Source organism: Puntigrus tetrazona, chromosome 5 (genome assembly GCF_018831695.1).
Source record: "Puntigrus tetrazona isolate hp1 chromosome 5, ASM1883169v1, whole genome shotgun sequence".
Lineage (NCBI taxonomy): Eukaryota > Metazoa > Chordata > Actinopteri > Cypriniformes > Cyprinidae > Puntigrus > Puntigrus tetrazona.
In genome coordinates, this window is record NC_056703.1 from 26,292,590 (window position 1) to 26,304,925 (window position 12,336).

Below are 12,336 nucleotides of genomic sequence, written 5' to 3' on the forward strand. Positions count from 1 at the left end.
GGGGGGTGGGGTGGCCTTGCTCTCAAACGTGATTTCATTTTAGTGTTGTTTTTGAATTTGGCCAGTGGTTATGAAAACAATGAATGTTCCATTTGTCTCCCTTTCTTTTTGCAAAAATCTGGCAAATCATGTAATGCAAGTGTTTTACAGACCATGACAACGACTGTCTCTGAACCTCTCTTACTGTACAACACGGGAACAACGATTAGGAGCCATGATCACAAAAATTGTCACGATTGTTTCACAATGCCAATCTTTTGTCTGGCAGAGGCAAATTGTCCTGTGTGTTTCAGACTAAAGGGGTTTAAGCGAGGTTCTCTGAATTTATGGCACATATGTCAACTCTTTAGATCATTTCAGACCTTATTAAAGCAGCAAATAAACTGGACCTTGATCATCCTAGGAGGTGGTCTGAGTAGAGTTCACTAAAGATGTGTATCGTGAACACACATTCCTCCATTTTAGTTTTGCCATCCGATATGAGGCAAAATGTAGACACGAGACAAGCTAGTCAGCTGGTTTCAAACTTTAAAAGCTGACAAAACAAGGTTTTAGGCCTAAATATATAAAAATATATAACATTTTAAAACAAGTAAGAAAAAATCCTGGTGTGGTGTACATGTAGTTACTGCATGCTATGGAATTTTGTGTAAATAAGCAAAGGGTGACCTACTCATTTACTCATTCACTGCCATATGTGCACGCACACACAAGTTTACACTATGTGGAATGTTTCAGAGTTCTGTGGACCACCGTTTACCAGGTTGGTCATCTGTGTTTATTTAGAAAAGAAAGCATCAGGAAATTGACCCAAAGCCCCCTACTGATCATGGGGCTTCCCCATTGAATTCCTTAACAATTAGACCTCTGTGCCATTTTGGCTCGAAATCAGAAGAAAAATAAAGGGTCGGAGGGGTCACCACTCTGATGAAATGGAAGCAAGCATTCTGTGAGCCAAAAAAATATTTTGACTAGATGGATAAACCTACAGTTTCTATTCGCTAAAATCCTTTCTCTCGCTAAACACTCTCAAAAAATCAAAAGGGACTATAGCATATTGGATAAGAGAAGCATAAAGATCCCTGGTGTTAAATAAGGATTTTCACAATGCATAAGTAGCTTTACAGAAAATGTACAGGATGCATTAGTGTAATTAAGATAACTGTGTTAATGCAGACATAACATGCAGTTACTGACACTTTGGAGTATCTAAAGGGTAACTGTATCCTTCATATCCCCAGAGTCTTTCGTTTTGTCAGATTAATAAAAGACAGATAAAGCTGCACCAATTCTGTCCAAAAATAGTTCTCCTGGAGGCATGCCATGGGTGAAGTTCAAGAGTCACAGACAGGCAAAGCTTTTGCATAGTGATCATCTGCAAGCTGTGACATCAACATAAATAAAAGAGAAAAATACACACACACACACACACACACACACATATATAATCACTGATGAGTGTACTCTGGCTAATTTTCCTAGTGGCAAAACAAGGAATCCCATCCTTTATGGCATCATACTGGAAACATTTAATGTAGGTTTTCATTAACAAGAAGTAATCCGATCAATAATAATAATAATTTTATATATATGCGTGGTTTGTATATTTTTGGGGGAAAAATAGCTGAATTAAGGCCATAAAACTAATACTGAGTCTTTTAGCCTGGAATATTTACTTCAAAATGATGTGAAAATAATTTTGCCTACTCATTCACAGAAAGCAATATATTTAAAGTTTTAAAGACATGTTTTGTGAACAAAAGCCTGTATGCAGGGGAGTGACAATGAAAATTAATATTCAGTGATTCTCAGCTGTAAACCACACCTGATATTTAAGTGTTTCCTGCTTCTTTCCATGGATTAAAAAAAAAAACCATCATAAATAGTCATAGAGTTTGTTTTATCAGAGATGTTTTATCAGTTTAGTTGGATATCTGAGGTTGGTACAGAGCTCATAGAGGTAAAAAGTTTGAAGAAAGTCATCCAGATTCATCTGTTGCAGGTGTCTGATCACTAAAAAACAAATAAAAAAAAATATCTGTGAGCATGTTAATATCAGTATATATAATATGATTTTGTAGTCCTAGACATATATATCATATCGTTTTATATTATATAGAGCCATGGTTTTCAAACCTGTCCTGGGGACCCACAACCACAGCATATTTTGCATGTTTCCCTCGTTTAACATACCTGATTCAACTCTTAAGCTCATTAGTGAAATCTGCAAGAACTGTACTGACTGTGAACTGTACTGTACAACATAGACTTGTAGCATTTATCATGAACTCATATTACTTTATATTTTAATGTTTTATATTATATACAGCATAGAAACATCACTGAGTCTCAACAAATTTAGATACAACGCCTGTCATATTTCAAATGTTTCACTCGATTTCAAACATTTTAGTTAGGAAAATATAGGAAATATAGTTCAGGAAAAACCAAAGCAGTAAATGTGCTTAAGTTTATGCAACAATAACATGTAAACTAATGAAAAGGATAAACGTGACTTACTCATTATAATGATCAAATTCACAAATTCATCTGTTATTCTTTTCAGCTGTCTTCTTTTTTTCTCTACTGAGTGTTTTTTCTCTAATCCTGAGTTCTTACAGAAACAAACAGTATCCAAGATAAACTAGATGTATCCTTACACTTTGAGCACGCTCATGTGAACGATTATAACAACAAAAGCCAAAATAGCTTGTGAGTGTGGTTGCACTTACTGCATTTAAAAATATACACTTCAAGCTTTCTATAAATATATTTCTCATGTCTGTGTCATGTTTTTGTCATGAGTTCATTTTAGTAGCGCGTTTTTAAAAAACATGCACCCTGTTCATTTTCCATATTTTGCAAAAGCACATACTTTTGTCATTATTGTGAGTGTACCTAGAAAACGTAGACACCTCACAGATTCAAATGGTGTATAACACTTATTTGAGTGACCAAAATCAACAGAGTATTTTTAGTGTCTTTCTCACTGATTTTAAAAAAGTATGCTGGCATTGCAGACAATACCATCAATCCCAGGGAGTTAACAATTAAACATTAGTTAACATGAACTAAGAATGAACAATACTTCTATTAATGTACTGTGAACTAACATGAATAAACAGTAAACAACTAGATTTTCATTAAATAACAATAAAAATTTAAAAAAAGCACTGTAAAAGATCAGCCAGGCTCTCCCACCAGCCAACCAATCAATCAATCAATCACTTTTATTTATATAGCGCTTTAAACAATACAGATTGTATCGAAGCACTGAACAGTTTCAAATAGGAGAATACAATGATAGGGATGTAAAATTACAAGATTGAACAATTTGTTAAATGCAGAGACATTCTCTGTAATCAATGATAACCACTAGAAGTTAAGTGTCCCCAAAAAAGCAAGCCAGAGGAGACAGCGGCAAGGAACCAAAACCCCATCCATACAGAATGGAGGAAAAAAAAACCTTGAGAGAATCCAGGCTCAGTTGGGGTCAGTTCTCCTCTGGCCTGATGCCCAGCACTTAATTTGCAGTTCAAATTTAAACACAGCGATGTCGGATTGTAAAAAGAACTTATTGTGTGTGTGTATGTGTGTGTGTGTGTGTGTCTGGTTCCAGTGGTCTGTCCACAGGACTCATCTAGGTGTTCTGGTCTCTGATGTTATATCTGGGTGCTGATCCACCATCTGATATGGATACTGACAGAGTGTGTCTACTTCCCAAACAGTGTAAGAGAGATTGTTCCAAAGTTTGGGTACTAAATAGGAAAAGGATCTGCCACCCTCAGTCGATTTTGATATTGTAGGTACTATCAAACATCCAGAGTTTTGAGAACGCTGCAGACGCTTGCTTAAGTATTGGGAAGCTAAACTACTCAGGGCTTTATAAGTAATTAACAAGATTTTTAAATATATACAATGTTTGATAGGGAGCCAATGCAGTGTTGACAGAACCGGGCTAATATTGTCATACTTAATCATTTTAGTTCTAGGTTGTAATTTGGATATGTTTTTGAAATGGAAAAAATGCAGTTTTACAGATACTAGAAACATGGTCTTCAAAGGAAAGATTGCTGCACTTTTTAAAAGCGCAGCCATCAAGTGTTAGACAGTGTTCTAGATTATTAAACATGGGGTTTTTCAATAATAAGTCCTATAATTAGCACCTCCATTTTTTTCAGAATTTAGCATTAAGTAGTTACTCATCATCCATTTTTTATATCGACTATGCATTCTGTTAATTTCTCAGTTTGGTGTGTATCACAGGGTCGTGAAGAAATATAGAGCTGAGTATCATCAGCATAACAGTGAAAGCTAACACCATGTCCTGATAATATCTACCAGAGGTAACATGTAAAGTGTGAAAAGTAATGTCCCCTAGTACTAATGCTTGTGGTACTCTACATTTGACTTGTGAACGATATGTTACCTCTTCATTTACTGCTACAAACTGATAGCAGTCAGATAAATATGATAAACACTAATAACAAGATACAACCACGATCAGATAATAGCAAGCAAGTATAGCCAAAATAACTGCAATGCTATTGTCTATGTCTTATGTGTATTTCATTTCATCAGGCAATGGCTCAATTATAAAGGATTTTTGTGCAGATTAACATCTTGGAAGAGAGAGCTGGTTATGTAAACTTGGGTCGCGTTTAAGTCACTATTTCATATTCATTCCATTGTTTGATAATAACAATGAAAATCAAAATCAAATATAACAATGAAAATGTTTCAGATTATGCATGTAACCTTGGTTCCCTGAGACGTTCTGTTTTTCACAAGTCCATCAAACAACGGTGGTAAGTAAATCATTCATTACTTACAGTGAGTAAATTACTTCTCCTTGCATTGTCAGCTGCACTGCTTGCCACATGTTTATCTTTCTTTTTTTCATCAGTCATATACATTGTTCGGTTCCGGGATTAGAGACTGTGCACCAGGGTAGTTGGGTGACTGTGAGACAGCACTCTTCCATTCTGATCAGAACATCAAACAGGTTATCCCTACTCAGTGACACACCCACTATGAAACCTGATGAAAATGCTTCAGTAAATGGTGATTCTATTGTACGGAACAAAAATAAAAACACCAGCCACCATAGTCCAGTGTTTACTGGGAGCCAGAGTGTCTGACATCTTGGCAAATTTAAAAGTGCTGGCTAATTCAGTATGATTGTTATTCACATTAGCACTAATGATTTTGACTTCCCCAGTCGGTGATCACTAAAAATAACATTAAAGAGGTGTGTGAACTTGACAGTATGATGTCAGACATCGTAATATGTTTTGGTCCCCTCCCTGCTTACCGGGGTGACAAGATACTGTTACGATCCCAAACTCCTTAGTCTAGGGGTAGGAGTGGGAGTAACAAATTAACTTAAAAAAAAACGTGTAGGGATCACCTCCATCCTCTGCCCCAGAATTGAAACACCAACCACAACCACTACTTTCAAGCAGGCAAGTTTATTTTAACAAGCAATTTAAATTACAAAACAAAACAGGGGAGCAATAAAAAGTATTCAGGGGAAGGCCAGGCCAAAATAACAAACAAAACAGAATCTAACTAAAGGGAGGAGTACTAAATAACCTAACCAGGTAAAAGAAAAGAAATAAACAACAAATGTTTTCCTCCACTCCCTCACTAGTCAAAACAAGGACAAACAGATTCAAAAATCAAATGGCACCCTCCCCCTAACAGCTTCCCATTTACCATAAACCAAACAAAAATAGTCACAGTACCTGTTAATACGTCTTACAAGGCAGTAATAAAGTAAATCTTAACTTATGACAAATCACACTGCTAATGCAACAGTTCCCTATCAAAAGCTACTCTCGATGCTGCGCTGAATGCGCTAATGAGAACGTCTTTTGTTCGACCGGTTGTTGAAGCACGTGTGTCAAACACGCCAAAGTTTGGCTTATATAACCTCGGCCAGGTGACGTCACCTGATCATGAACACCTGGAGGTTATAAATAGATGTGACGCAGAAACATCCTCAGGTCTTTTGTCTTCAAGGACCGCATTGTGTGTGAGTGTGTGTGAGGAAGAAGGAGAAAAATAAATAAATAAATAACTGAATAAAAAAGAAAAGAAAAAAAGAATATATATAAAATATATATAAAGAAAAGAAAAAAGTATGACACATCAGGAAGGGAGATGCTTGCCTCCGTGCAGAGGCAGCTCTCCGAGGACGATCGTCATAACTTTTTGTTTTGTTGAGTGTTTGGGGAAGAGCACGCGATCCTCGGGCTCGAGGGCGAGTGCGAGCACTGTGATCTGTTTTCCATCAAGGTGCTTCGCGCTCGCCTCGCCTTTTTTAAAGGAAGATCGAGTGGATCGCGTGCCGATCCGGCTGAGCAGCGTGAGACGGACCAGCCCCTTCTCTCGCGCTCGCCGGATCGCGAAGCCCTCGCGTCCGTTTTCTATCGCGCCCGGCGCTTCTTCTGAACGGACCGAGGAGACTTCATCTCTTGCTTCTGGGGAAGCAGAAAGTGCCACCACAGAGCGCTCCTCCCGCGACAATAAAGCGTACGAGGAGCTACTCGAGGTGGTAACTCATGCAGTCGAAAGATTACATCTAGACTGGCCCCAGGAGCGAGAGAACCCCAAGCGCTCGAAACTAGACGACAGATTTCTGTCGGGTGGCCGGGGAGGGCCTCAGCGACGGTCTCTCCCCTTCTTTGACGATCTCCACGAGGAGTTGGTGCGCTCGTGGAGTAAGCCTTATTCGTCCCGTGTCTTCGTGCCATCGACGTCGATTTATTCGACTATCGTGGATGCGAAGGCATCGGGCTACTTCGATGATGCCCCAGGTGGAAGAGACGCTTATGGCTATCTCCCCTGGGACTTCATCGTCCCTAAAAACCGACCCTCCCCACCAAGCCATGCCGTATGACATCTTCGCTGGTGGGGAAAGCTTTTCAGGCAGCGGGTCAGGCTGGTGCTTCCCTGCACACCATGGCGGTCCTGCAGGCGTACCAGGCTGACCTGCTGAAGGACTTGAGCACAGGCGGGTCCATCGATGAAGAGGCGTTTTTAGAGCTGCGCCGAGCCACAGATCTGTCTCTCCGTGCGACCAAGCAGACGGCCCGTGCCATCGGCCGTTCTATGGCTGCTATGGTGTCCACGGAGAGACATCTGTGGCTCAACCTCACGGGCATCAAGGACAAAGACCGCGCCATCCTCCTTGATGCCCCTGTCTCGCCTTCCGGCCTATTTGGCGACTCAGTTAATGCCGTCGCCACTAGGTTTCGGGAGGCGAAACGCTATGAGGAAGCGTTTGTGAGGTTTCTTCCCCGCCGTGCTCAAGAGTCGGGACCGTCGGCCACCCGGTCCCGACCAGGTCCGGTTCCTTTGAGGCGTGACGCACAGAAGGACAGTGTGGCGAGCCGAGCACCCCTCGTAGAGACTGGGTGTGCTCTCGCGCGCTTCACAGTCCGCCTCAAGGAGACCGGACCTGCGGAGCATAATCTCCGCAAAAAGAAGCCCTGATGCGGTGCACTCAGCACCGTGGGGGTGCCTCTGAATAGGGGCGCGAAAAATTCCAACAGAAAATAAAGGCTCCTTCCCGGCACCCTCAGGAAGCCATTGTTCAATCTCCGCCGCCACTGGTGTTTTTGAGAGCAACGGTTTCAACGAAACGTTGGATGTTCGGTGCGCCTCCTGCCACGTTTCAGGACGCCGAACATCTAACAACCCCAACAAAACGAAGTGTCAAAATTAGTGCCCCTTTCAGAGAAGCTGACAGCGTGGAAGCTTCTGCCAAATATCTCCCCATGGGTCCAAAAGACCATAGAAAGAGGCTACAGGATTCAGTTTGCATATCGTCCTCCAGCGTTTCAACGGCGTGATTTTCACTTCCGTGAAACCGAACGAGCGCATTTGTTGATACAGGAGTTGCAAACTCTGCTGGACAAAGGGGCCATAGAACGTGTTCCTCTACCAGACAGACAGTCAGGCTATTACAGCCGGTATTTTCTCGTTCCCAAGAAAGATGGGGGCTGCGTCCGATTTTAGATCTTCGAGGATTGAACCATCACCTCAGAACATACAAGTTCAAGATGTTAACAATAAAAATGATTGTTTCTCAAATCCAACCGGGGATTGGTTTGTGACAATCGATCTAAAGGACGCATATTTTCACATAGAAATATTGCCACAACACAGGAAGTTCCTGAGGTTCGCCGGGGCGAAGCTTACCAGTATCGGGTTCTTCCTTTCGCCTAGCATTGTCACCCGCACATACACAAAATGCATGGATGCAGCTTTGGCTCCTTTACGACTCCAGGGCATCCGCATTCTAAATTACATAGACGACTGGCTGATTCTGGCTCAGTCTCAAGAGCTTGCGCCGACATCGGGATGTCGCCCTAGCTCATCTCGGATCGCTGGGGTTGAGACTCAACGCCAAGAAAAGCGTTCTCTCCCCTGTTCAGAGGACAACATATTTGGGGGTCGTATGGGATTCGACCACAATGCAGGCACAGCTGTCTCCTGCACGCCTCGAATCCATTCTGAACACCCTAAAGAGCATCAAGCTAGGCCAGAAAGTCACTCTTCATCACTTTCAGAGAGTTCTAGGTCTCATGGCAGCTGCTTCACAGTGATACCTTTGGGCCTCCTGCACATGAGATCGTTTCAGTTGTGGCTCAGAGCCAGGGATTTCATCCAAGGGCCAATCCCCAGAGGCAAATAAGGGTTACGCTGCGTCGAGGGCTTCGTACCTATCTATGTGGTTCAGACCCGGTTTCTGACCTTGGGTCCCACTCTAGGTCCGTGTTGTCGCGTCGCAAGATGCTAACGACAGACGCATCCCTCACGGGTTGGGGAGCGGTCTTAGATGGCCGTCCAGCCCAAGGGATCTGGAGAGGTCATCTTCTCGAATGGCACATCAATTGCCTCGAAATGAAGGCTGTATTTCTGGCCCTGAAATACTTCCTCCAGCAGTTGAGAGGCTACCATGTCCTAGTGCGGGTGGACAACACAGCAGTAGTCTCTTACATAAATCACCAGGGCGGACTGCGGTCGCGCCGCTTGAACGAGCTAGCGCAGCAGGTTCTGCTTTGGGCGCAGGACAAGTTCCTGTCCCTCAGGGCGATTTATATTCCCGGTCACATGAACAGGGGAGCAGACTTGCTGTCCAGACAAGCTGTGACACATGGGGAATGGAAACTCCACCCGAAGTAGTCAGTCAAATCTGGGAAAGGTTTTACTGAAGCAGAGGTGGACCTCTTTGCTTCACAGGAGACAGCACAATGTCCCCTCTACTTCTCTCTGACTCATCCAGCTCCCCTGGGTCTGGACGCGATGGCCCATGTGTGGCCCAGAATGCGTCTTTACGCATTTCCTCCGATTGCTCTGCTCCCCGGAGTCCTAGCCAAGGTCCGTCAACAGGGGTCTCGCCTCTTACTCATAGCGCCCCGTTGGCCAACCAGAATATGGTTCTCAGATCTAATATCTCTCCTCGACGGCTCGCCGTGGGCGATTCCGGTGAGGAGGACCTCTCTCTCAGGCACAGGGGACAATATTTCATCCTCGTCCCGAGCTCTGGAATCTTCACGTCTGGCCCCTGAGAGGGACCAACTAAGTGATGCTGGCCTTTCAGCCAATGTAATAGAGACTATTCTTAGCGCTAGGGCTCCCTCCACTAGAAGAACATATGCCATGAAATGGCGCATCTTGAAAGTTGGTGTACAACACACCATGCAGACCCAGTTTACTGCCAGATTGTTTCAGTGCTAGAGTTTCTGCAAGAGAAAATGTCCTCAGGCACACATCCTAATACTCTCAGAACTTACGTGGCCGCCATTTCGGCTTGCCATGCTCTGATTGAAGGGGCTTCCGTAGGGAAACACCCTCTATTTGTTCGCTTCATTCGAGAAGCTAAGAGGTTGAGGCCGCCCAGTAGAGGGCGACAGTTCCTTCATGGGATCTAGCTATAGTGCTTGAAGGCTTGGTGGACACCCTTTCGAACCGCTAGAGTCAGCGCCTGTCAGGTTTCTGACCCTAAAGATGGTTTTTCTAACAGCTATTACTTCTCTGAAGAGAATTGGGGATTTGCAGGCTCTGTCAGTCTCGCCATCCTGCCTAGATTTTGCCCCTGGGCTGGTAAAAGCTATTTTGCATCCTCACCCTAGTTATCTTCCGAAAGTTCCATTCTCGACTATAAATCCGGTCATCCTTGAAGCCTTCTGCTCTCCGCCATTCATGACACGGAGCAGGAGAAACTTCACTTACTGTGTCCAGTACGTGCTCTCCAGATCTACGCCCACCGCACTAGCCAGTGGCGTAAGTCAGAGCAGCTTTTAGTATGCTATGGTGGCGCAACCGGGGCGGCTGCCACTAGACAGACTATGTCACACTGGGTGAGAGATGCTATTGCCCTAGCCTATGAGGCGCGTGGTCAAACTTTTCGCCTCTAGGAGTTAGAGCTCATTCAACCAGAGGGGTTGCATCGTCGATGGCTTTAGCAAGAGGCGCGCCTTGCAGCAAGTCTGTGATGCGGCAGGTTGGTCCTCTCCGCACACATTTGTTAGATTTTACAGTTTGGATGTCCATGCTACTCCGGGCTCGCATGTCCTTGAGTCGACATCCCAGAGTAATGTCTGAGACCTCTTCAGTGTTGCGCGCACACACACACACAACGCTGGGGTCCAGACACTCCTAGTGCTTGGCGGCGTTGGTATTCTCGTTCCCATTAGCGCATTCAGCGCAGCATCGAGTAGTAGCTTTTGATAGGGAACGTCTCGGGTTACTTGACTGTAACCCTGTTCCTGAAAAAGCGGAACGAGATGCTGCGCCTCAATGCCGCACTGTGGGCGTGACTGGACGACCTTTCAGACAAAAATTTGACCTGAGGATGTTTCCGCGTCACATCTATTTATAACCTCCAGGTGTTCATGATCAGGTGGCGTCACCTGGCCGAGGTTATATAAGCCAAACTTTGGCGTGTTTGACACACGTGCTTCAACAACCGGTCGAACAAAAGACGTTCTCATTAGCGCATTCAGCGCAGCATCTCGTTCCCGCTTTTTCAGGGAACAGGGTTACAGTCAAGTAACCGAGACGATCCCAACGGTTAGCTTAATCACTAAAGAGGTCACCAAGCTGATAGCTTGCACAGGTCTACTTTACAACAAAGAGTTTCAACTGTAGAAAAGAAGACATTCAAGTCTGGAGCAGGGGAGAAGTGAGCCTTTCCAAGCCAGGTTCACTCTGCTCTTTTGTAGCAGCACCGTCTGTAGCACCTTGATGAGGATCACCTGTAGGCACTTTGCAACTAAAAGCAAAGAGAGAGTGAGAGAGCACACACACGCACAGAGCACAAAGCCACACCCCAAAAGGGCAGATTACACAATAAATATTCATATACATGCTAGGGATGTAACAATACACACCAGGCTGTTGTCTCTCAGTAGCTGGATGTCTCCCGCAGAATAGCAAAGGTTTCATAGACAATTGGACATGTTTTGGGGCAGACCTGACCTGTTGAAAAGAGATGGTCGATATATTGTGACGAGTCGGCTGCCCCTCCCCTTTATTGTCATCATCACCCCGTCCTTTATTTGCCGCCCTTCACCAGGCTCCCGACGGGAGTGGGCGCGTCCGAGAGGAGGGACGTGGTATTGGTCAGGTCTGGCGGCGTGTGACGAGGCACACCTGGAGTGAATTAGACCTCGTCACCATCTCCGTTAAATACGAAATGCGTCTCTCCTCGATAGACCGGTCTCTTCCCCCGTGCTTGCACGCAGGTGTCCTCGTGGGTCCAGGAAGGGTGCGCGATGGAAGTCGCCCCGCGGCTAGAGAAGCGCGTTGTGGGACCCCCTAGTCCAGGCGATGACCCCCGTAGTCCAGGCAACGACCGCACCCGTGTACCGCTGACGGGCCAGGATGCCGAGCCGTTTTATCCCCTTAATCTCTGACGACTGGAGGAAAGAAGCAACGGAGATGCCGCGGAAGAAGCCACCGCCCCTCGCGCCCCGAACAGGAGAGGGCACTTCCCCGGCAGCACAACGAGGACACCACTTCCCCCTTTTTATTTGGACACTTTATTTTGTATTTATTTTGCTTAATAAAAAGCCTATATAAAGTATATAATTGTAATTAATCATAATTAATTGAATCAGTAGTAACTGTAGCAGAATTACTTTGCCATCAACTAATCTGTTGGTACATTCAGTGTAAATTTATTCAATTCTAAGAAAGGGTATTTTAGTCTCTTACAGAACCAATGCATTAGAGCATGTAGCATGGGTCAAAACCAGAAAGGGACATTAATTTGCAAGGCAGAACCAGAAACTCTGTAATTTGTGCAAAAAGTTCTGTAAA

At 44.3% G+C, this 12,336-nt stretch overlaps 1 pseudogene; it reads left to right on the top strand.

Moving 5' to 3' along the window:
- Positions 1-7,788: 7,788 nt before the first annotated feature.
- On the top strand, positions 7,789-11,930 carry LOC122345106 (annotated as a pseudogene).
- Positions 11,931-12,336: the final 406 nt, after the last annotated feature.